The sequence below is a fragment of the Salvelinus alpinus genome, chromosome 15, assembly GCF_045679555.1.
Source record: "Salvelinus alpinus chromosome 15, SLU_Salpinus.1, whole genome shotgun sequence".
NCBI lineage: Eukaryota > Metazoa > Chordata > Actinopteri > Salmoniformes > Salmonidae > Salvelinus > Salvelinus alpinus.
The window spans coordinates 33,376,646-33,403,830 of record NC_092100.1 but is presented as its reverse complement, the minus strand read 5'-3'; the positions used below and the strand labels follow the sequence as shown (position 1 = coordinate 33,403,830).

Genomic DNA, 27,185 nt, shown 5'->3' with positions numbered 1-27,185 from the left:
TTAACTTTTAACAAGGCACACCTGTTGAATATTTTAATTAAAACAGGACATTGGCTCCAAGCATACAACCAAATCAACACTGGAATGGTTTCAGAACAAGAATGTGAAAGTCCTTAAGTGGCCCAGACAAAGCCCAGACCTGAATCCCAATGAACATTTGTGGAAAGACTTGAAGTTTGCTGTTCTCCGGTGCTACACATCTAATTTAACAGAGCTTGAGAAAATCTGCAAGGGAGAATGGGAGAAATCGCTAAATCCTGATGTGCAAAGCTGTTACAGACATGTGCAAGTAATCACCACAAAAGGTCCTTCTACAAAGTATTGACTCGGTTTTAAATACTTATGCAAATTAGATTTCCATATTTCATTCAGAATAAATGTGATAACATTTCTAAACATGTTTGCACTTTTTCATTATGGGATATTGTGTGTAGATGGGTAAGTGGAAAAACAATTTAATCCATTTTGAATTCAGAGTGTAACACAACAAAATATGGAATAAGTAAAGGGGTATGAATACTTGTACAGGCACTGTACATGGGACAATATTTTCAATTTCAATAGCTCCAAATTTCAATGACTTAAAAACTTCTAACCAACTATAAATTGTATATACAGATATTGAAACCATTTAATGGGACAACTAAAAGATGTGCAACATGAAAATATTGTCCCATTATATTGTGTAATTTATTTCATTCTGTGATCATTTAAATAATAAATATTGCATTTCTTTGAGTGTCATGCTGAGAACAGAACAATAGTGCTTATTGAGAGGAACATAATCCAGAATGTCATCTCCTCAAACTCACATGCACCCATGTATACAGTACATACACACCTTATAACCACAATTAAACAGATAGAATTTAACCAGAGAAAGGAAATGTATCATGCTGATTTTATTATGTGCATTGATTAAAGCCTAAACAGCAAATATCTGATGGACTACACTAGTCACTACTACTAGACTATCCTTTTTCCATAGACGTGGAGAGGGGAAATCAAGAGGTAAAGTCTTGAGGCTCAGTCTCATCATTCTCCCCTGGTTCATTGCTCCTTGCAGTGAGGACTTTGGCAGCACACTCTGCCCTCTTAGTGAAGGGACGGCCTGGCTGGCCCAATGTCTGACGTGGGCGCTGCTTGCTGTGTGAGATGCGGCTGTGTCCCATACTCTGGGGCAGGGGCACCATCTGGTCTCTGGCCAACCATTGCTTGCTGTCCCCTGTGCAGATCACAGGATGCCACCAGAGGCTTCCCTATGTCCAGCTGTTTGCTCTCTTGCAGCCGCAGCTTCCTGTCCATGTGGGTATAGTGTAGGTCCACCTTTATCACTAAGGATCCCTTTACAACAGGGAGAGAGAAAAACATAATACGGATTGAATTTATACATTTCTAGACATATAATTGCAAATATTAAATATATGGTCCCAGATATAGTAAACCTACCTGAAGCTTTTGAAGGCCACAAAGTCTGAGGCTACAGTCAGGGTTTTCAGCAACCAAGTTATTTAGCAACAGAGAGTCCATTTCACCTGACCTCCCAGGACTAGAGAATATATCCTCCATTGCCTAAACACAGAAGTCAGGAATAAGATACATCAGGCAACTACAGCAAAAACTGTCATACCCACTTTATTTTTTTTACAAAGTGCATAACAAGTGCCAGACTAGTGGATTAAGTAGGGAGAACATAATGGATTAAACCTCTAGGTGTCAGTATGCTCCAAGGAATTATTACTTCACAGAAGCAGAAACCTGATAAACTGTTGTGCCAAAATGTCCTGCTCTTGTTTCTCACTTCAGCCATTTCTAATAGCAAGGTTGTCATGAAAGTTGAGAGCGCATAAGGCAGACTATGAAAACTATGAAAATAACTGTGCTGTTCATAAGATACAGTGCATTCGGAAATTATTCAGACCCCTTGACTTTTTCCACACTTTGTTATGTTACAGCCTAAAATTAATTACACTAAATTAATTAAATATTTTTTCCCCCTCATCAATCTACACACAATACCGCATAATGACAAAGCGAAAACAAGTTTTTAGACATTTTTGCAAATGTATTAAACATAAAAAACAGAAATACCTTATTTACATAAGTATGAAGACCCATTGCTATGAGACTCGAAATTGAGCTCAGGTGCAATGTTTCAACAACTTGATTGGAGTCACCTGTGGTAAATTCAATTGATTGGACATGATTTGGAAAGGCACACAACTGTCTTTATAAGGTCCCACAGTTGACAGTGCATGTCAGAGTAAAAACTAAGCCATGAGGTCGAAGTAATTGTCCATAAAACTCCGATACAGGATTGTGTCAAGGCACAGATCTGGGGAAGGGTACCAAAAAATTACAGCAGCATTGAAGGTCTCCAAGAACAGTTCATTCTTAAATGGAAGAAGTTTGGAACCACCGAGACTTCATAGAACTGGCCGTCCAGCCAAACTGAGCAATCGGGGGAGAAGGGCCTTGGTCAGGGAGGTGACCGAGAACCTGATGGTCACTCTGACAGAGCTCCAGAATTCCTCTGTGGAGAAGGGAGAACCTTACAGAAGTACAACCATCTCTGCAGCACTCCACCAAGCAGGCCTTTATGGTAGTGGCCAGACGGAAGCCACTTCTAGGTAAAAGGCACATGACAGCCTGCCTGGAGGCACCTATAGGACTCTCAGATCATGACAAACAAGATTCTCTGGTCTGATGAAACCAAGATTGAACTCTTTGGCCTGAATGCCAAGTGTCACATCTAGAGGAAACCTGGCACCATCCGTATGGTGAAGCATGGTGGTGGCAGCCTCGTGCTGTGGGGATGTTTTTCAGCGGCAGGGACTGGGAGACTAGTCAGGATCGAGGGAAAGTTGAACGAGCAAAGTACAGAGAGATCCTTGATGAAAACCTGCTCCAGAGCGCTCAGGACCTCAGACTGGGGCGAAGGTTCACCTTGCAACGGGACAACGATCCTAAGCACACAGCCAAGACAACGCAGGAGTGGCTTCGGGACAAGTCTCTGAATGTCCTTGAGTGGCCCAGCCAGAGCCAAGACTTGAACCCGATTGAACATCTCTGGAGAGACCTTAAAATAGCTGTGCAGCAACACTCCCCATCCAACCTGACAGAGCTTGAGAGGATCTGCAGAGAAGAATGGAAGAAACTCCTCAAATACAGGTATGCCAAACTTGTAGCGTCATACCCAAGACGACTCCAGGCTGTAATCGCTGCAAAAGGTGCTTCAACAAAGTACTGAGTAAAGGGTCTTATGTAAATGTTATATTTTATTCAATCTTTTTCATACATTTGCCCCAAAGAAAAATTAAAAACTGTTTTTGCTTTGTCATTATGTGGTATTGTGTGTAGATTGATGAGTGGAAAAAAACAATTGAATCCATTTTAGAATAAGACTGTAATATAACAAAATCTGGAAAAGTCAAGGGGTCTGAATACTTTCTGAATGCACTGTATGCCTCAATGGAGGCTCCTCAGAGGAAGAAGGGGAGGGCCATCCTCCTCAGTGAATGTAATAAAATAAAAATAGTGAAACATTAAAAAACATATCCTTTTTAGATAAAACTATACTTAATATAAATATGTCACCAAATCATTGATTTAACTTTTGGGACTGGGGGACAGTATTGAGTAGCTTGGATAATAAGGTGCCCAGAGTAAACTGCCTGCTACTCAGGCCCAAAAGCTAGAATATGCATATAATTAATAGATTTGGATAGAAAACACTCTGACGTTTCTAAAATTGTTTGAATGATGTCTGTGAGTATAACAGAACTCATATGGCAGGCAAAACCCTGAGAAAAAAACAACCAGGAAGTGGGAAATCTGAGGTTTGTAGTTTTTCAAGTCATTGCCTATCGAATATACAGTGTCTATGGGGCCATATTGCACTTCCTAAGGCTTCCACTAGATGTCAACATTCTTTAGAACCTTGTTTGAGGCTTCTACTGTGAAGGAGGAGAGAATGAGAGCTGTTTCAACCAGGTGTCTGGCAGAGTGCCATGAGCTCAGTCTCGCGCATGCCCGTGAGAGTTAGCTGCATTCCATTGCATTTCTAAAGACAAAGGAATTCTCTGGTTGAAACATTATTGAAGATTTATGATGAAAACATCCTAAAGATTGATTCTATATAGCGTTTGACATGTTTCTACGAACTGTAATATGACTTTTCGTCTGAACTTTCGCCTGGACTTGCCCGCGCCTCCCGAGTTTGGATTTGTGTACTAAACGCGCGAACAAAAATGAGGTATTTGGACATAAATGATGGACTTTATCGAACAAAACAAACATTTATTGTGGAACTGGGATTCCTGGGAGTGCATTCTGATGAAGATCATCAAAGGTAAGTGAATATTTATAATGCTATTTCTGACTTTAGTGACACCTCTCCTTCTTTGGAAAATGGCTGATTGTTTTTCTGTGACTTTGCGCTTACCAAACATAATCACAAGGTGTGCTTTCGCCGTAAAGCATTTTTTAAATCTGACACAGCGGTTGCATTAAAGAGAAGTTTATCTATATTTACATGAATAACACTTGTATCTTTTATCAATGTTTATGATGAGTATTTCTGTAATTTGATGTGGCTCTCTGCACTTTCACCGGATGTTTGTTTGAGACAATGCATTTCTGACCATAACACACCAATTTCAAATTAGGTTTTTGGACATAAAGATTAACTTTATTGAACAAAACACACATTTATTGTGTAAGATGAAGTCCTGTGAGTGCCATTTATGGTTCTCTGTGACTAGGTGCTGACCTAACATAATCGTTTGGTGTGCTTACACTGTAAAGCCCATTTGAAATCGGACACTGTGGCTGGATTTACAAGAAGTTTATCTTTAAAATAGTGTAAAATACGTTTGAGGAATTTGAATTATGGGATTTCTGTTTTAAATTTGGCGCCCTGCAATTTCACTGGCTGTTGTAGAGGTGGGACACTAGCAGTAATTGTTACGTCCTCCAACCTATCAGAGCTCTTGCTGCATGAACTGGCATGTTGTCCACCTAATCAAAGGATCCGAGAATGAATCCATTTATGAAATCATAAGCTACTGCTAGCTAGCACTGCAGTGCATAAAATGTAGTGAGTAGGCTCAAAGAGAGAGAAACACAATAGTTGAACAGGTAGCCTAGTTGTTAGAGTGTTGGGCCAGTTACTGAAAGGTTGCTAGATCGAATCCCCGAGCTGACAAGGTAAAAATCGGTTGTTCTGCCCCTGAACAAGGCAGTTAACCCACTGTTCCTAGACCGTCATTGTAAATAAGAATTTGTTCTCAACTGAAAAAAAATAATAAAACAATTCTTTAAAATTAAGGAGATGCGCGCGAGAAAGAGAGAGAGCTATACTTCATTGTATTTTTTTAATTTTTACTTTCACTTAGCTAGCAAATGCAGCTAGCTAGTTTAGCCTACTCAAACACCCGGCTCAAACAGAGAGGGATGTTATGTTAGCTAGCTGGCTATGGCTATCCAACATTGGAACTCTTCCAAGTCAAGGTAAGCTTTTGGTTTTATTAATTTATTGCCACAGGGACCCGCCGGTGTAACTGCTAAACTGCTTGCTGACTGTAATGCATGATTGTAGTGGGTTTAGTAATGCGTTAGTAATGACTATAACGTTAACTAATATGGCGACAACGATGTAGGCTTTGTGTAGCGGTTAGCGGTTATGAAGGTTGGGCTTGGAAAGTTTTTTTTAGCCTAGTCACAGACAGCTGATTTTTGCTCTGAAGTCCATACATGAAGGGAAAAGGTGAGAAGAGGAGACAGTGTAGAGACGAGAAGGAATTATACAATGATTAAATTGATCATGCTTTGTATGTGGCTGCTATGAAAGTGAACTATGTGTGCGAGTGATCAGGGGTGTATTCATGCCGTCGATTCTGTTGAAAAACTTTTCTTAAACAGAACATAACGGGGATAAACATACCTGAATTTGTCCAATAGAAACTCTCGTTTGCAACTGTTAGACTAATGATTACACCCTAGATCAGCTAGATGCCGGCAAGAGTGTGCAAGGCGGTATTAAATGTTTGTCACCTTGATAACTCTAATTTTTCTCTCGACCTGTGCACCTACGTTGTAATTTTGCATTCATAGGCTAGGTTGTAGCAACCTCATGATGGGTATAGGGAAAATGTGTGTATAATGTGGTAGCTTAAACCTATCAATGTTACATTGAGCTGGGTGAATGGAATATGAAGGACAGTCATCCAATATGCTGTAATAGAAATAAGGCCATGCTCATAAAAAAAATGGTTCTCCCTCATCTTAAATGGCACCAACCACCACTGTCTCGAGTGTACAGAAGAAAGAGGAGATGATTACATGTGCACTCTTGACAGCCTTTGTAGCTTCATATACTAAATATATATAAAACATTGTTTTATGAGCAATACATTTTCAAAATTATAAAGAGTAATGCCATGTCAGGATCAGATAAATATCTATACAACAGTTTTAGCATTGAGATGTGACCACAACAGGAAATAGTTCATACACCTTGTGCAGAACCCACTCTTAGAACCTTCTAAAGTTTAGCACCTAAACACTTTTTCCTAACCTTTGGTTTTCAGTTTTGTTGTCAGGGTTACATATATTTCTCAGGTCTCACAAGGAGTTAAAAAGTAATTTTAATCAAATATTTATGTGTAGTATCATGTGAAGTCATGCAACTAAATCAAACTGCTTATTAATAAGGGCTGTTTGTACACCATGTCCTGCCCTCTAGGTAGTGTGGCAGGTAGCGGTAAGTAAGAGTGAAGATGTCACTCACAGGTGTGCTCCTCAGAGTGATAGTGCAGTCCTGGGCTCTGGGTCCAGTGGTTTTCACTGTGCCAAAAGCAACCATGACGTTGGAGAACAAGGCAGAGAAGCTGACCTCCACCTCAACTCCACAGGTGAAAATAAGCAACTTCTGACGTGGTAGCTCTGTGTGGGAGGACATCACATAGAAAGACAGTTTTAAGATACAAATTCTACGCAACAAAGCATCTCTGGAATGCAGACTAGATACACGTGATAAGAAAGTTAGGCAGCCATGTTAAGAAATGCTGCTTTTAAAGGTCGTCATCTTGTCCTTGAAGAAGTTTATAGTAGCAGATACTATTTCTTCCCATTTAATCTGAGCCAGAAATATATATGGGGATTCTGAAGAACTTCAGTGACGACAAAATTCTATTTGAAGAAAGAATATAAGATAAGTACGTTTTTATGTGATGGGGAAGACAAAAGTATATTCCCTTATGTTATACATACTGGTACACTGTGAGTGAAATAAGCTGAAGGCTGACTTTAAATATACAAACAAGTTCGCTTTCTGCTATCACCACAAATAAACAGTAAAACCTTGAATGGTGGTGTGATGGTCATTACTCATGCTAAACCACACTGTTTGTACATGATAACAGCCACAACCATGTCACATACAACACTGAAAAATAGTGCTTTTTCCTCTTTCTTGTTAAGACTAGCTTAGGGCAAGAAACTAACTTAACAGTTACACGATTTCAAAGAAAAAGATACACCATGGCTAAAACATCTGAAATAAAAACAGCACTTGACATACACACAGTCATTTATCAATAGTGTCTTTGGATTTCAATTGTGAAAAATGGGGTAAAGATCATGTCTGTATTGGGGATATTTTGGTGTGTTAAAGCTTACCGTTGGCCTGTCTCCAGCAGGCGTCTCTCATGTGTAGTTCTCCAGTGTGGCCGGTGGTCCTGATCGGATCTGTGAGGGAGCGAGGCTCCTTTAGCGTGTGTTTGATTTCCACCGCCTGCTTGCCTGTGACGAAAGGGTCTCTGCCCAGATCTGAGGAACAGGTTAAAGGTTAGCCTATGCAACCGAGGTAACAGCTGTTCTTAAGGAGGATTTAATGGTAGGACTGAAATGAAAATAATAATACTATTTGACTGATGTAAAGGCTCCTAAATTATAAACATGTGCATGATAAGAGTGAACTTATAGAAATGTTTAGGCAAAAGGCATGTATGTAAAAGGCATTGCTGGCCAGATCAGAAACTGATACACTGAAATCATATTCAGGTGTCTGGATACAGGCTTACTCTTAGCCTTGCAGAGGATTTGGCATCAGTACATATTTTAAGCAAGCTGTCTGTCACGCCCTTTGGTTAGGCCAGGGTGTGACTAGGGTGGGCATTCTAGTTTCTTTATTTCTATGTGTTCTGTTTCTATGTTTTGGCCGGGTATGGTTCTCAATCAGGGACAGCTGTCTATCGTTGTCTCTGATTGGGAATCATACTTAGGCAGCCTGTTTTTCCACCTTAGTTGTGGGTAGTTGTCTGTGTTAGTGGCCTGTATAGCCCTAGTCAGCTTCACGTTCGTTTTTGTTGTTTCTTGTTTTTGTTGGCGACATTCATAAATAAAAAGAAATGTACGCTGACCACGCTGCACCTTGGTCCGGTCATTTCCACCCTGACGACGATCGTGACAGAACTACCCACCACAAACGGACCAAGCAGCGTAGTAAGGAGGACTAGACATGGGAGGACATCCTGAATGGGAAAGGATCCTGGACGTGGGAGGAGATCCTGGCGGGACAGGATCGCCTGCCGTGGGAGCAGGTGGAAGCAGCGAGGAAGGCGGAGGCAGCGAGTAAAAGGGCCCAGGATTACACAGGGTCACGGCTGGCACGAAAGACCGGGAGGCCAATTTTTTTGGGGGGGATGCACACGAGGATTTGGCTGAGTCAGGTTGGAGACCTGAGCCAACTCCTCGTGCTTACGAGGCAGCTCCACGCACCAGGCTGTCCATACGTCTCCTCACTCCAGTGATGATCCATGGCACGAAGCCTCCAGTGATGATCCATGGCACGAAGCCTCCAGTGATGATCCATAGCACGAAGCCTCCAGTGGTGATCCATGGCACGAAGCCTCCAGTGATGATCCATGGCACGAAGCCTCCAGTGATGATCCATGGCACGAAGCCTCCAGTGATGATCCATGGCACGAAGCCTCCAGTGATGATCCATGGCACGAACCCTCCAGTGATGATCTATGGCACGAAGCCTCCAGTGATGATTCATGGCACGAAGCCTCCAGTGATGGTCCATGGCCCGGAGCCTGCAATGAGGATCCATGGCACGAAGCCTCCAGTATTGATCTGCGGTCCGGAGCCTGCAGCGACGGTCTCCAGTCCGGAGCCTCCAACGACGGCCTCCAGTCCGGAGCCTCCAACAACGGCCCCCAGTCCGGAGCCTCCAGCGACGGCCCCCAGTCCGGGGCCTGCAGCGAGGGTCCCCAGTCCGGGGCCTGCAGCGAGGGTCCCCAGTCCAGAGGCGCCACCAAAGTGGGGGGAGCCAGAGGTGGAGCGGGGTCTGCGTCGGAGCCGCCACCGAAATATATTTCTATGTTTTCTGTTTCTATGTTTTGGCCGGGTATGGTTCTCAATCAGGGACAGCTGTCTATCGTTGTCTCTGATTGGGAATCATACTTAGGCAGTCTGTTTTTCCACCTTAGTTGTGGGTAGTTGTCTGTGATAATGGCATGTATAGCCCTAGTCAGCTTCACGTTCGTTTTTGGTATTTCTTGTTTTGTTGGCGACATTTATAACATTAAAAGAAATGTACGCTCACCACGCTGCACCTTGGTCCTGTCATTTCCGTGACGTCATTCGTGACACTGTCTTCGCCATGTTTCTATTAGAGTTGAGTGGACAGCAGTTCAACATCAACTATTTTTCCATTTATAAATAAGTCTAAGACAAGAAGGACATAGATCATAATTCCTCAAATGAGTTTCTGGGAACGCTGTGTTTATTGTTCATAAAATGGTCTCATAATCTGATTGTGATGTGATCTGTCACTTCAGTGACATGGATACAATTGTAACACTTTCAGAAATGTATTTCAGCTGTAACCCTGAAATAAAACCTATTGTGAGTAGTGGTGCAACTCATCTGAGAAATCTTAACATACAGCAAATATCTCTAATCTAAGCCGTGAGGTTCTGTGCCAAGGTTCGACTGTTACAGCCACTGACAATTCATCAGTCAACCTATACAGTACTGTGCCACCACCCCCTTTGATGGGCTGTGTTAAGCTATGCAGGATCACTGTCACTGGATCTGAGTGACCACAGGAGAGCAGTGTAGGGAGGTACACACACACACACGCACACACACGGCAGAGCAGCTGTCTTTAACTCTACCCCTCTCAGGTTTCCTGCTGTGCTATGGCCAACAGTGTGAATTTCTAGAGAATGAGGTCACATGCTAATGCAGCTCTGTCGCACAAAGTCATGTTACCAGAGAGACCCATCAAACAAACAAACAAGCACCCAGTGGGGACAGCATGCTTACCCCTCCAAGCTCCGCCCACTGCTACCTGCTGCAGGGTAAACACCAGGGGGAGTAGCCAGTGACGGATAAACATTTAGATGTCAACATGTCTGTACTCCAACAAGTAGACAACAACACGTTGTCTGACCCCGTTTACAGACACTGCTGTACATCTCGTATAGAGGAGCAATGGAGCCAAAAGCCACACTTCTGCTCTTATTAGCAGGGAATTTAGTATTTCTTGCATAATATCTTGTCATTTTTGTCAAAAGTAATTTTCCTATTCATCAAAAGAAACCCTGGGGTTTTCAATGTGAGTCATGGATTGGTGTTAATAGTATGTCAAAACATCCATCCTGAAATGTCAGTCACACAGACTGCAGAATGTGGCCACTAGAGGGAAGTACTAAAAGCAAAGCCACCGGCATACATCAATATACAGTATATATATATTTTTATATCAATCATATATTTTTTTATATAAAGTATTCACATTTTTGATATCGATAACTGAATTATTGATATAAAAACTATATTTTAAAGACCTTCATGGGGGTGGTATTACATTTGCATGCTCCAACATACAGTGCCTATTGAAAGTATACACACCCCTTGCACAGTCTTGACATTTGCTGCCTTAAAATTTTATTTGATATTTTTCCTACTGATGTATACAACCTACTCCACATTTTCTTTTTTTTCTTTTTTTACCCCTTTTTCTCCCCAATTTTGTGGTATCCAATTGGTAGTTATAGTCTTGTCCCATCGCTGCAACTCCCGTACGGAGTAATAAGATTCTACCAGCTTTACGCAACTCTTAGGGCAACATATACAGTGGGGAGAACAAGTATTTGATACACTGCCGATTTTGCAGGTTTTCCTACTTACAAAGCATGTAGAGGTCTGTAATTTTTATCATAGGTACACTTCAACTGTGAGAGACGGAATTTAAAACAAAAATCCAGAAAATCACATTGTATGATTTTTAAGTAATTAATTCGCATTTTATTGCATGACATAAGTATTTTATCACCTACCAACCAGTAAGAATTCCGGCTCTCACAGACCTGTTAGTTTTTCTTTAAGAAGCCCTCCTGTTCTCCACTCATTACCTGTATTAACTGCACCTGTTTGAACTCGTTACCTGTATAAAAGACACCTGTCCACCCACTCAATCAAACAGACTCCAACCTCTCCACAATGGCCAAGACCAGAGAGCTGTGTAAGGACATCAGGGATAAAATTGTAGACCTGCACAAGGCTGGGATGGGCTACAGGACAATAGGTAAGCAGCTTGGTGAGAAGGCAACAACTGTTGGCGCAATTATTAGAAAATGGAAGAAGTTCAAGATGACGGTCAATCACCCTCGGTCTGGGGCTCCATGCAAGATCTCACCTCGTGGGGCATCAATGATCATGAGGAAGGTGAGGGATCAGCCCAGAACTACACGGCAGGACCTGGTTAATGACCTGAAGAGAGCTGGGACCACAGTCTCAAAGAAAACCATTAGTAACACACTACGCCGTCATGGATTAAAATCCTGCAGCGCACGCAAGGTCCCCCTGCTCAAGCCAGCGCATGTCCAGGCCCGTCTGAAGTTTGCCAATGACCATCTGGATGATCCAGAGGAGGAATTGGAGAAGGTCATGTGGTCTGATGAGACAAAAATAGAGCTTTTTGGTCTAAACTCCACTCGCCGTGTTTGGAGGAAGAAGAAGGATTAGTACAACCCCAAGAACACCATCCTAACCGTGAAGCTTGGAGGTGGAAACATCATTCTTTGGGGATGCTTTTCTGCAAAGGGGACAGGATGACTGCACCGTATTGAGGGGAGGATGGATGGGGCCATGCATCGCGAGATCTTGGCCAACAACCTCCTTCCCTCAGTAAGAGCATTGAAGATAGGTCGTGGCTGGGTCTTCCAGCATGACAATGACCCAAAACACACAGCCAGGGCAACTAAGGAGTGTCTCCGTAAGAAGCATCTCAAGGTCCTGGAGTGGCCTAGCCAGTCTCCAGACCTGAACCCAATAGAAAATCTTTGGAGGGAGCTGAAAGTCCGTATTGCCCAGCGACAGCCCCGAAACCTGAAGGATCTGGAGAAGGTCTGTATGGAGGAGTGGGCCAAAATCCCTGCTGCAGTGTGTGCAAACCTGGTCAAGAACTACAGGAAACGTATGATCTCTGTAATTGCAAACAAAGGTTTCTGTACCAAATATTAAGTTCTGCTTTTCTGATGTATCAAATACTTATGTCATGCAATAAAATGCAAATGAATTACTTAAAAATCACACAATGTGATTTTCTGGATTTTTGTTTTAGATTCCGTCTCTCACAGTTGAAGTGTACCTGTGATAAAAATTACAGACCTCTACATGCTTTGTAAGTAGGAAAACCTGCAAAATCGGCAGTGTATCAAATACTTGTTCTCCCCACTGTATCTATTGTTTTTGTCAAAATTGCTCAAGGAATTGCTTGGGAATCATTGATGGACAGCAATACTCAATGTTTATGTTATCACTGATTTTCGCGCAGATTTAGGTGAAGATTGAGACTACTAGACCATTCAGGAACACTCAACACTTCATGGAAAGCCATTGTGGTGTGTCTTTGGCATTAGAATTTATGTAATTGTTCCACTGAAAAATAAAACTGTCGCCGGGTTAGGTTTTCAGAAGACTATGGCGGGTTTTCCTCTAACTTTTTACCTGTTCCTTTGATATTTATTTTGATCCTAACATACTCCCCAGTCCCTGCCAGTAACAAGCATACCCATAACATGCTGCTGTCACCACAATACTCATCTTCTTCAAAATGATTCACACATGTAATGGCTATCAATGGTGCTTCCACCAAGTATTAACTATGGGGTGTGAAGACATACAGTTTGTAATCAAGACATTTTCTTTTTGTCTTTTTTATTTTCTATCATTTTCTTTTCCTTTAGAAATGGAAAATAATTGAATAAATGTTTAGATACAATTTAAATACAGGTTTAAGTCTTAATTGTGCTAAATATATGCTAATATTCATATATTTTTTATATCAATAATTGTATTTTTGATATCAGTAATGTCATTTTCAATAACAATAATTCAGATTTTCAATATCAAAACTTCCATTGTTTTATATCAATAACTCCCCATAGGATTCAGGGGTGATTTTTTTTATATCAATAATTGAATTTTCTTATATAATGAATTTAAAAAATGGAAAAATAAAAAAATGGAATTATCGATATCAATAATTCCAATTATCACTATAATAATAATAATTCAGTAATTTGAGTGTTTTATATTTAAAATTATGAGCAATATCAACAAATAAAATGTATATCTACAAATAAAATATATATCAATAATTAAATGTTTTATATAAATAATTTGAATGATTGATTTTTTTTTTATTATCAAAATGGGTTTCTCCAATGAATCAAATGGGTAATTATTGATATAAAAAATGTAATTATAAATATAATTTTTATTATTGATATCAGCAATTCATTTCTGTATATAAACATTTGAATAATTGATATAGAAAATTCCATTATTGATATAAAGCAATACAAATATTGATATTAAAAAAATGCAATGAATATATGTTAAAATGGCTTCCACAAGAGCAAGGCCTATCGTACAAGAACACTGACCCTCAGACACCAGCTCTAGGATGTGGGTGACTTTCTCTGGCTGCAGGATGTGCTTGTTCAGATATTTAGTGAAGATTCCGGTGCTCTTCCCTCCGTCCTGTACCTCATAAGCCTCTGCATTTTCACATCTGTTAATTAAGGCAGGTCATTTAGATTTCAGGCCATGAATGAACACTCATAAATCAATTGTTGTTACATAGAGTAAAAATACATACGTGGCATATCCATACACTGTGTTTCCCATTGGTACCAAGGGCCTGATTTCAGAAGCTATGCAATCTTGGTTGTACCTGAAAATAAAAATATGCAACTTAACACCTGTTTTAGCAGTGGTGGAAAAAGTAATAAATTGTCATACTTGAGTAAAAATATAGATATCTTAATAGAAAGTTACTCAAGTAAAAGTAAAAGTAACCCAGTAAAATACTACTTGAGCAAAAGTCAAAGAATTTGGTTATATATATACAGTGGGGCAAAAAAGTATTTAGTCAGCCACCAATTGTGCAAGTTCTCCCACTTAAAAAGATGAGAGAGGCCTGTAATTTTCATCATATGTACACTTCAACTATGACAGACAAAATGAGAAGAAAAAAATCCAGAAAATCACATTGTAGGATTTTTAATGAATTTATTTGCAAATTATGGTGGAAACTAAGTTAAAAAAACACTTCAGTGTTGCTTTAGCATTATGCTTAGGGTCATTGTCCTGCTGGAAGGTGAACCTCCGTCCCAGTCTCAAATCTCTGGAAGACTGAAACAGGTTTCCCTCAAGAATTTCCCTTTATTTAGCGCCATCCATCATTCTTTCAATTCTGACCAGTTTCCCAGTCCCTGCCGATGAAAAACATCCCCACAGCCTGATGCTGCCCCCACCATGCTTCACTGTGGGGATGGTGTTCTCAGGGTGATGAGATGTTGGGTGTGCGCCAGACATAGCGTTTTCCTTGATGGCCAAAAAGCTCAATTTTTGTCTCATCTGACCAGAGTACCTTCTTCCATATGTTTGGGGAGTCTCCCACATGCCTTTTGGCGAACACCAAACATGTTTGCTTATTTTTTTCTGGCCACTCTTCCGTAAAGCCCAGCTCTGTGGAGTGTATGGCTCTAAGTGGTCCTATGGACAGATACTCCAATCCCCGCTGTGGAGCTTTGCAGCTCCTTCAGGGTTATCTTTGGTCTCTTTGTTGTCTCTCCGATTAATGCCCTCCTTGCCTGGTCCGTGAGTTTTGGTGAGCGGGCCCTCTCTTGACAGGTTTGTTGTGGTGCCATATTCTTTCCATTTTTTAATAATGGATTTAATGGTTCTCCATGGGATGTTCAAAGTTTCTGATATTTTTTCTAACCCAACCCTGATCTGTACTTCTCCTCAACTTTGTCCCTGACCTGTTTGGAGAGCTCCTTGGTCTTCATAGTGCTGCTTGCTTGGTGGTACCCCTTGCTTAGTGGTGTTGCAGACTCTGGAGCCTTTCAGAACAAGTGTATATATACTGAGATCATGTGACAGATCCTTTGACAGTTTGGTTGCACACATGTAGACTTTATTTAACTAATGATGTGACTTCTGAAGGTAATTGTTTGCACCAGATCTTATTTAGGGGATTCATAGCGAAGGGGGTGAATACATATGCACGCACCACTTTTCCGTTTTTTTTTTTTCATGTCACTTCACCAATTTGGACTATTTTGTGTATGTCCATTACATGAAATCCAAATAAAAATCCATTTAAATTACAGGTTGTAATGCAACAAAATAGGAAAAACACCAAGGGGGTGAATACTTTTGCAGGGCACTGTAGAGCAACAAACAATGACATGAGGTGTCCATCAGGAGGCCTACCATGTTCTGCAAGTGTCTAGTAAGACCACATTCAATACAGTCCGTCTCTCCTGCATCTTGCGCATGACCCTCTGTACACAGACACAGTTCTCTGGACGGTATGGTTGTGGAGCGTCTACGGCCACCAGATAGTTTCTCCCTAAACGTTCGTACCCATGACCAGCATAGTAGAACAGGGCTGTGGGGGATAGCATTATGTTAGTTGTATATTTTGTGTGTATATCAGTTATACACCAAAATAATTATTTAGTTATTTAGCATTGATCGCTTAATCAGATTAAAATCAAATCCGTGGCAAACGCATGTTACATGGCGTGAACAGGAAAAGCAGGGTAATTTCAGGTAGCATGTTTTGAATCTGTAAACTGTGCAGGTCCTTAAAGCTCCTAGAAAATCTAGATCGCTACTTTTCAGATTGGTTTTCATATTAAGCTGACCTCGTTTTCTATAACAGCCATACAACACACAAGCATGGATTATTAGATGAGACAGAAAATGTCAAACTCTTTCAAATGTTTACATGCCACATAAAATGTAATGTTCTTATTTGACTCAAATATAAAAAGGAAGATAAGCTGACAGTTGCTAGGTTGCTAAAGGCCCTTTACAGGTGCTAAATAAATCTGCCAAGTAGAAGTGCTACAGGCCTCAGAAACAGCCAGTGGTGGAAAAAGTACACGATTTTCATACTTGAGTAAAAGTAAAGATACCTTAATAGAAAATTACTCAGGTAAAAGTGAAAGTCACCCAGTAAAATACTACTTGAGTAAAAGTATAAAAGTATTTGGTTTCAAATATACTTAATTATCAAAAGTAAATAGAATTGCTAAAATATATAGTATAAATCATTTTTATTACTTATATTATGCAACCAAGACAGCATACATTTTTATATATTTTTTAAACATTTACTGATAGCCAGGGGACATGCTCCAACACTCAGACATCATTTAAAAACGAGGCATGTGTTTAGTGAGTCAGACAGATCAGAGGCAGTAGGGATGATCAAAGATGTACTATTGAGAAGTGTGTTATTTGGACAAATTTCCTGTCCTGCTAAGCATTCAAAATGTAATGAGTACTTTTGGGTGTCAGGGAAAATGTAAAAAGTTGTAAAAAATATAAATAGTCAAGTAAAATACAGATACCCCAAAAAACGACTTAAGTAGTACTTTCAAGTACTTCACACCACTGGAAACAGCTATACATAGCAAGGCATCTCGCTCCAAACACTACAGGCCCAAGCTTCTCCTTTCCACCTCTTATTTGCATGCTAAACCACACTCTCACACCAAGCTACTAATAAGATCTCTAAACAGCAGCATAGGATTATGCTAGATCAACCAAAACGGGCAGAAATACGTTTAAAGGGAGCTTAACAAGACTACGATGTCTGGTTTCAGCTTAACAGAGAAATATTTTTGTATGCATTTGCACCTTTTCAGTGAATAGTGTCATCATTAGCTTTCTAGAGTCTCTGAAAAACCCTCAATTCAAAATACATTCTCCCTTGTAATGTAACCACCTGAATACTGTACAGTATTGAACTCACCATACACGCCCCTGTCAAGCAGGAGAAGGAACTTGTCAATGGCCGCCAGCATCTCCTCCCTGGTGAGATCCAGTAGAGACACCACTCTGAAGCCCAGCTGCTGCAGCAGGTTGGCCAGCTCATGGACATCCATAGTGGGAGCCATCAGGTCCGGATGGTGGGAGTAGTTGAGGTTACCAATAAGCAGGGCCACTTTGTCAGTAGCTGGATGAAAAGACCATGGTGGAATTTGTAATCAGGGTCACCTTACTGTACTTTGAGAACAGCTAATTAATTATACTATAGAAACATGAAACCACACATATCAGGAAATACTGGTACAACAGTTCCCCACTTCAATGACATAATGCTCAAACCGCATTCTAAAAATACCTCAAACGGATACTGTATTCCAGTGACCCTTACCTGTGAGTTGATTAGATGGCACTAAAAGAAATGGAAAAATAATAAAAGACAAAGGTGCATAACCTAACACTTCACACTTCAATCTGTTAACACAACAAACAAGATCAAAAGCAATATGAGAGTGTAAAAGGACTCCCAGTGTTCATTCAAACTGGTTGGGTCAAATTCATTACGATTTTGAAATATGAATGTTGTTGATGTGCCAACATGTAGAAAACACATACAAAGGGGAACCTACATCCAAAGGCTAGTTCCTTGACCACTTTTTAGAGCCTGAAAACTTCTAGTACAGTCTTTAACAAAGGGAAAGTACCTTAAATCGTCAGTGGAATGGAAAGACCCACTTGTGGGAGAGATGTGCAGAAATCTGAACTTACTAGCTCAGTGAAAAGTGGGGAATTACTTTCCAGTGAATTATGTGGTAGACTTTGTCAGGGAATATATAAAACGCTAATAGTAAAGCTCATGACACTGAAAACGTAAAATAACTGCTGCTAGTGCTATGTCATGTGCTACTGTGAGAGTTTCATATTCACTATTGCACAGCTGTATATAATTACAGAGCAGCATTCACAAAAGACTTGGCTATATGACATCATCATTCACAGTATGTTCAATTCATGTAAACATTATTTCCTTTTTGTTGCCCAGATGCCCTTCAAGTAGCATCCCACTTCCATTTACCTATTTCAACATCAGCTGCCTCTGTCCATCTCTCCTCTAGAACATTGGATACATAGCAGAGATATGTTCCTCTATGGTCTGACTCTGCATTCTCTATCTACAAGGGACACAATCAAATGCATTCACATCACTGTTTGGCTCTACTCATACACATAAGACTTCTCTCCTAGAATTTAAACCTCATGTTAAATATGAACTAAGTTATTCTAAATTACAATGTTTACATAGGACCAGTGGTGTAGTGGAGGGTAAACACAAGTAAACACAGTTAACCCACTTTTTTTTGTACGGCACTTGTCACTCACTTTCTGTGGGAAATTGCATTGAAAATATAGGGAGAGTTACTTTTTTCGCCTTTTTTCACACCTATTTTTTTACCACTATATCACTAAATAGGAGTGGTGAAGCATGGTATCGCAGCCAGCAAATGATAAGACAGAGTCAACACGATGACCTCAGTGCAGGAGTAAATAAACACTGGTGTTACCTGCAGTGTGTCCGTGGTCTTGCCCAACAGAGGATGTCCATTTCTGTACCACTGGTAGTGAGGGGTGGGAATGCCAAAGGCAGTGCAGCTGAGGGTGAGTCTCTCCCCTTGTCTGACAGTCTGGGGTGCAGGGTGTACAGCGATATGGGGCTCCCCTCGCCATGCTACTGGGAGACCTGAAGAAAAAAAATAAGAAAAAATGCAATAGCAATACATTATAGGCAGAATAGTGCTCTAAATTTATCAAATAAGATTTAATAATCTGTATTACAAACATGTTATTATCTTAGAACTGGTAACTAATATAGGAGATTCCTATACCTGGTTTAGCAATGTCCAGGACCTTTACTTTGACCCATTCACTGAACACACAGTTGCAGAACTGGTCATTCACGCGACAAATGTAGAGCTGAGACCTCTGGGCTGTGACAATCAGATCTGCTCTGGTCCCACCAAATACCTAAAAAACATTAACCATTTCATTGGATATATACTGTGTTACTCTATGAATTGACAACATAATACTGTGTCAGACAAGAATAACAAAAATCCTCAACAACCACATACCTCCTCTTTACTAGACTTGAACCACTGGTAGTTCAGGATACCGGTTCCCTCTGCTCTCACACTCAGAGTCACCTTATAGTTCAGTGGTACATACACAGAAACAGGATGCTGCACAATGACGATGTCTGAAAATGTAAATTTATAAAGTGATAAGTGATTAAAGGGCCAATCCGCAGTTGAAACTATAACAAAGCCTCTGTGTTGGTAAAAACCTGAGGGATGGGCCATAGACAGATATGGATGCAAGGGCTTACCATCCATGATATCAGCATTAGTGTTTTTAGGCTATGCAGTGTTTGTTAACATTTACAATGTTTACAAACATTGGAGTAAAACAACCTTATATTTTGGGTTCTGATGAGGTGTGACATTTGAACTAAGCTCATGAAGTTATATTCTTCAAGAATCACTATGTATACATCATTAATTTATAAGTCTAAAAATAGATAGCCCCTTTCACAGTTACTGTAGGTTAAGTTATATAACATAATACTATGTTTTGTTATTCAAAATAATGTTATGTCAGTGTACTGATCAAATGGAACATAGTTAACTTGCACAATAAATAGGGCAAATACACACCTCTGATCATGTTTTTCATCACTTCACCGTGAAATAAGAACTTCTGAACCTCAAGTATGATCTGTTCAGGTCATTACTGCACTGTGCTACCTAATAAGCAAAAGACAGAATATGAGCATCAGTTGTGCCAGAGGTGAGTGAACAGGGTATCAACTAAAACAAGTCAAGATCCAGCCAAAAATCACAGGAACATGTCATGGAGATGACGTCTGATAAGGGCCACATGGAACAAATGTGCATACAATGTGCGCACAAGTGTCACTAATAGATTTTCTCCCCACTTCCCATTTCACAACCGCGCATGTGACAAACACGATAACACAAGGAACAATGAATCTATTTCAAGAAGACTGGTAGGTAGGGTAGCATATTTGCAAAACAATCTGTGCTTTAATAAAAGGTCAGCCAAACTGGACAGCTTCCTGAAAATGGCTTACTACAGAGTAGTAACAATTATAGGCTACTATCAACATTTGCAAGTTTATCAATGGCTGTAAAATTAGGGCCAAATAATGTCCTTTATAGTCTACAGCTCAAATTGTGACTCTAAATGATATGGTCTCTAACTGGACCAATAAGATTAATAACCTGTAAGTGTCTAGAGCAGGGTTGACCTGTGCGCAGTTTTACAGACATTTAGTTAATTTGAAAAAGATGTCATGGATGAAAATTTACCAGGTTTTTGGGCTACTTCTAAATTCAACCCATGCCATCATGGCATTTCTCAACAACAAAAAAGAACATCTATTTCCCTGTGACCTGCTGCTGCTGACTATCAGGCAGTGAGGAAGGCTGTTGCTGAGTGTGTGAGTGGTGGGGAGGGGAGGGGAGGGCCGGAGGGGTGTGTGTGGGTGTTGAGAGAGCACTGCAGCATGTCCTGACAACTTTTTACCAGTTGTAGACAGGCCAATTTCATTATGGAGACACGTATTTCCAACCCTTTTTCCATAAAACATACAGTATTAATATGCAAGAACTGATGCACATCGAGAAATAACTGCGACAAAGCACTGGGAAACGACTTTAGGCGCACTAGTGCGCATTACATAAATTCTCTCGAAGGTGGTTTTAACTGCATGCAAGGAAAGGGTTTTACTGCATGCTCAGTTCTTGGGTCTCGAGCGCTGCGCAGTTGGAAATTTTAAATGGAAATTATGGAACTCCCTTGCGTGCTTCTGTTTTGGGGAAAAGTCCACAATGAAACTCACAATAAACGTGGAGAATGATACATTTGCATCTGTTGGTCATCAAGTAGCCTATTAATGTCTATGCCATTGTAGGTTACTTGTCTAACACTTGATACAATAAATATGTTGAAATGACGATATCACTGGAGACATTGCTAGTTTTTATTGTTATATTTCACTGTAGAGCCCTCAGTACCGCTCAAAATGCCTTAGATAGCTCTTTCATCCCACCCCACACACATGCAGAGACCTCAGCTAGTTTAACTGATGCCACCAGAGACAAAACCTCTCTCATCGCCACTAAACGCATAGGTTTACCTCCACTGTACTCACATCCTACCATACCCTTGTCTGTACATTATGCTTTGAATCTATTCTACCACGCCCAGAAATCTGCTCCTTTAATTCTCTGTCCCCAACACACTAGACGACCAGTTCTTATAGCCTTTAGCCATACCCTTATCCTACTCCTCCTCTGTTCCTCTGGTGATGAAGAGGTTAACCCAGGCCCTGTAGCCCCCAGTTCCATTGCTATTCCCCAGGCGCTCTCATTTGTGGACTTCTGTAACTGTAAAAGCCTTGGTTTCATGCATGTTAACATCAAAAGCCTCCTCCCTAAGTTTGTTTTATTCACTGCGTTAGCACACTCCGCCAACCCTGATGTCCTAGCTGTGTCTGAATCCTGGCTTAGGAAGGCCACAAAAAGTTCTGAAATTCCCATCCCCAACTACAACATTTTCCGAAAAGATAGAACTGCCAAAGGGGATGGAGTTGCAATCTACTGCAGAGTTCTGTCATGCTATCCAGGTCTGTGCCCAAACAGTTCGAGCTTCTACTTTTAAAAATCCACCTTTCCATAAATAAGTCTCTCACTGTTGCCACTTGTTATAGACCCCCCTCAGCCCCCAGCTGTGGCCTGGACACCATATGTGAATTAATTGCCCTCCATTTATCTTCAGAGTTTGTACTGTTAGGTGACCTAAACTGGGATATGCTTAACACCCCGGCCGTCCTACAATCTAAGCTAGATGCCCTCAATCTCACAAAAATTATCATGGAACCTACCAGGTACAACCCTAAATCCGTAAACACGGGCACCCTCATAGATATCATCCTGACCAACCTGTCCTCTAAATACACCTCTGCTGTCTTCAACCAGGATCTCAGCGATCACTGACTCATTGCCTGCGTCCGTAATGGGTCCGCAGTCAAACAACCACCCCTCTTCACTGTCAAACTCTCCCTAAAACACTTCAGCGAGCAGGCCTTTCTAATTGACCTGGCCGGGTATCCTGGAAGGATATTGACCTCATTCCATCAGAGGATGCTTGGTTATTCTTTATAAGTGCTTTCCTCACCATCTTAAATAAGCATGCCCGATTCAAAAAATGTAGAACTAAGAACAGATATAGCCCTTGGTTCACTCTGGACCTGACTGCTCTTGACCAGCACAAAAACATCCTGTTGCGTACTGCATTAGCATCGAATAGCCCCCGCGATATGCAACTTTTCAGGAAAGTTAGGAACCAATATACACAGACAGTTAGGAAAGCAAAGGCTAGCTTTTTCAAACAGAAATTTGCATCCTGTAGCACAAACTCTGGGACACTGTAAAGTCCATGGAGAATAAGAGCACCTCCTCCCAGCTGCCCACTGCACTGAGGCTAGGAAACACTGTCACCACCGATAAATCCAAGATAATTGAGAATTTCAATAAGCATTTTTCTACGGCTGGCCATGCTTTCCACCTGGCTACCCCTACACCAGTCAACAGATCTGCACCCCACAAAACAACTTGCCCAAGCCTCCCCCATTTCTCCTTCACCCAAATCCAGATAGCTGATGTTCTGAAAGAGCTGCAAAATCTGGACCCCTTCAAATCAGCTGGGCTAGATAATCTGGACCCTCTCTTTCTAAAAGTATCCGCTATGGCCTATTTATTGCCTTAACAGCCTAATCTTACTTCATTTGCACACACTGTACAGTTGAAGTCGGAAGTTTACATACACTTAGGTTGTAGTCATTAAAACTCGTTTTTCAACCACTCCACAAATGTCTTGTTAACAAACTATAGTTTTGGCAAGTCAGTTAGGACATCTCCTTTGTGCATGACACAAGTCATTTTTTCAACAATTGTTTACAGACAGATTATTTCACTTATAATTCACTGTATCACAATTCCAGTGGGTCAGAAGTTTACATACACTAAGTTGACTGTGCCTTTAAACAGCTTGGAAAATTCCAGAAAATGATTTCATGGCATTAGAAGCTTCTGATAGGCTAAATGAAATCATTTGATTCAATTGGAGGTGTACCCGTGGATGTATTTCAAGGCCTACCTTTGAACTCTTTGCCTCTTTGCTTGACATCATGGGAAAATCAAAAGAAATCAGCCAAGACCTCAGAAAATCAATTGCAAACCTCCACAAGTCTGGTTCATCCTTGGGAGCAATTTCCAAATGTCTGAAGGAACCACATTCATCTGTACAAACAATAGTATGCAAGTATAAACACCATGGGACCACACAGCCGTCATACCGCTCAGGAAGGAGACGCGCTCTGTCTCCTAGAGATGAACGTACTTTGGTGCGAAAAGTGCAAATCAATCCCAGAACAACTGCAAAGGACCTTGTGAAGATGCTGGAGGAAACAGGTACAAAAGTATCTATATCCACAGTAAAACGAGTCCTATATTGACATAACCTGAAAGCAAGGAAATAGTCACTGCTCCAAAACCGCCATAAAAAAGCCAGACTACGGTTTGCAACTGCACATGGGGACAAAGATCGTACTTTTTGAGAAATGTCCTCTGGTCTGATGAAAAAAAAATAGAACTGTTTAGCCATAATGACCATTGTTATGTTTGGAGGAAAAAGGGGGATGCTTGCAAGCCGAAGAACACCATCCTAACCGTGAAGCACGGGGGTGGCAGCATCATGTTGTGGGGGTGCTTTGCTGCAGGAGGGACTGGTGCACTTCACAAAATAGATGGCATCATGAGGCAGGAAAATTATGTGGATATATTGAAGCAACATCTCAAGACATCAGTCAGGAAGTTAAAGATTGGTCGCAAAAATGGGTCTTCCAAATGGACAATGACCCCAAGCATACTTCCAAAGTTGTGGCAAAATGGCTTAAGGACAGCAAAGTCAAGGTATTGGAGTGGCCATCACAAAGCCCTGACCTCAATCCTATAGAAAATTTGTGGGCATAACTGAAAAAGCATGTGCGAGTAAGGAGGCCTACAAACCTGACTCAGTTACACCAGCTCTGTCAGGAGGAATGGGCCAAAAATCACCCAACTTATTCTGGGAAGCTTGTGGAATGCTACACGAAACGTTTGACCCAAGTCAAACAATTTAAAGGCAATGCTACCAAATACTAATTGAGTGTATGTAAACTTCTGACCCACTGGGAATGTGATGAAAGAAATAAAAGCTGAAATAAATCATTCTCTCAACTATTATTCTGACATTTCACATTCTTAAAATAATGTGGTGATCCTAACTGACCTAAGACAGGAAATTTTTACTAGGATTACACGTCAGGAATTGTGGAAAAACTGAGTTTAAATGTATTTGGCAGAGGCGTATGTAAACTTCTGACTTCAACTGTATATAGACTTTTCTATTGTGTTATTGACTGTACGTTTGTTTATTCCATGTGTAACTCTGCTTTGCTTTATCTTAGCCAGGTCGCAGTTGTAAATGAGAACGTGTTCTCAACTGGCCTACCTGGTTAAATAAAGGTGAAACATTTTTATTATAATAATTGCTAATCAATTTGTGCGACTTGTGTTGCCTACCTGGAGCTGGAAAATTGATTTAATAAGTAGCCTATAACTTCAGTTTATTGTTGTTGTAGCCTTGTGTTATTATGCAATTATTAATGTCTATGTTTAGGTAATTCAATTGGAAGTTATCAATTGTGACCATGGTCATAGCTCTATAAAAAAAAAAAACTTTTTGCCATGAAGCTGTTGTTAGAATGCATTAGATTGACGGTAATATTAAATCAGATTAGGCTACAGGTAAAAAAAAAAAAAAATGCTGGGTGTTGCTGACAAGCATATTCAGTTTATATCCATATTATTGATATTTGATTTTGTGATTGAAATACCCCCATCCCAGTGGAGGCTGCTGAGGGGAGGACAGCTCATAATAATGGCTGGAATGGAGTCTAGGGAATGGTATCAAACACATCAAAGACGTGGTTTCCATGTGGTTGATACCACTCCATTGACTCCATTCCAGACATTATTATGAGCCGTCCTCCCCTCAGTAGCCTATTACAGAAGGCTATTCTTCAACACAAGCACTTCTTACCTCGAAATTGCCTCACTATTCATGTTGAAAGGCTGGTCATGGCTTACATCAACACCATCATCCCGAAAACCCTAGACCCATTCCAATTCGCATACCGCCCCAACCGATCCACACATGACGCAATCTCAAATGCACTCCAGACAGCCCTTTCCCACCTGGAGAAAAGGAACACCTATGTGAGAATGCTGTTCATTGACTACAGCTCAGCATTCAACAACATAGTGGCCACAAAGCTCATCACTAAGCTAAGGACCCTGGAACTAAACACCACCCGCTGCAAATGGAACCTGGACTTCCAGAAATGCTCCCGAGTGGTGCAGCGGTCTAAGGCACTGAGGTACCTTATTGCTATTATAAACTGATTACAAATGTAATTAGAGCAGTAAAAAGTAATGTTCTGTCATACCCGTGGTATATGGTCTGATATATCACGGCTGTCAGCCAATTAGCATTCAGGGCTCAAACCACATAGTTGATAATTACAATTCTAAACTGGGTGGTTTGAGCCCTGAATGCTGATTGGCTGAAATCTGTGATATATCAGACCATATACCACGGGTATGACAAAACATTACTTTTTACTGTTCTAATTACATTTGTAACCAGTTTATAATCGCAATAAGGTATCTCATGGTTTGTGGTAAATGGCCAATATATCACTCCACGTTGCAACGTGCTTAAGAACAGCCCTTAGCATTGTATATTGGCCAAATACCACACCCCCTCGGGCCTTATTGCTTATTCATAGCAGTCAAACCAGTTAAATGGACATCCATTGATGGATGGTAAATGATCTGGCGAGTTTAATAAAGGCAAATTATCCTTTCTCTTGCTACATATTCAAATTCCTTTAGTCACGTTAGCTTGCAATAATTATTATTTTGATGGAAATCTGAATTTTGCTTCTTGTCATTACATGTTAAATCGATATTTCTTCTAAATGAGCTCAATAGCGTTATTGAAAAGGGGTTTATTGGATAAATATGGCAACTCCTCTAATGCTGCGCAAAAACATTTTTTGCCTCAGTTTTGAGGCCTTGTGTGTTGATTTTGAGTGGTCTTCGTTGAAAATTTAAGCCAAACCTGGCAACCCTGGTCAAGAGAATCACAACACATTCCTGTTTGCACACTCAGCCCATATGTTTTGTGTTATGGTGTATCAGCTCTTGGAAGTCAAGAAAATACATATATGTTATAAAATTATGAGTGCATTGATAATTACTCAATTATTGTCATAGATAATTTTTAAAAACAACTAGGCCTATGTTAATTGTTGTAATTGTGAGAGGTATGCTTAAATTAAACTAAAGTCAAACAGGCAAATAGTATGGTATTGGAAAATGTATCAACACATTTCTATTGTTAGAGAGGGTTATTGTGTAGGCTACCGGTTATCAATGTATTGTACATACCTGAAATGCGACCAAACACCATGCACATGCCACACTGTCTGTAACAGCATTCACCCGATGGCATTAAACAAACTAGAGTAGAGAATGTAAGATGGCCTTTACAAACTATAGTAGAGAATGTAACTCTTGTAAATCCTCAAAACTTTATATCAACAAAAAACAGAACATCCTTTTCCCGGA

At 40.5% G+C, this 27,185-nt stretch overlaps 1 pseudogene; it reads right to left on the bottom strand.

Annotated features, from left to right (window-relative positions):
* Nucleotides 1–27,185, bottom strand: LOC139539945 (mucosa-associated lymphoid tissue lymphoma translocation protein 1-like; annotated as a pseudogene).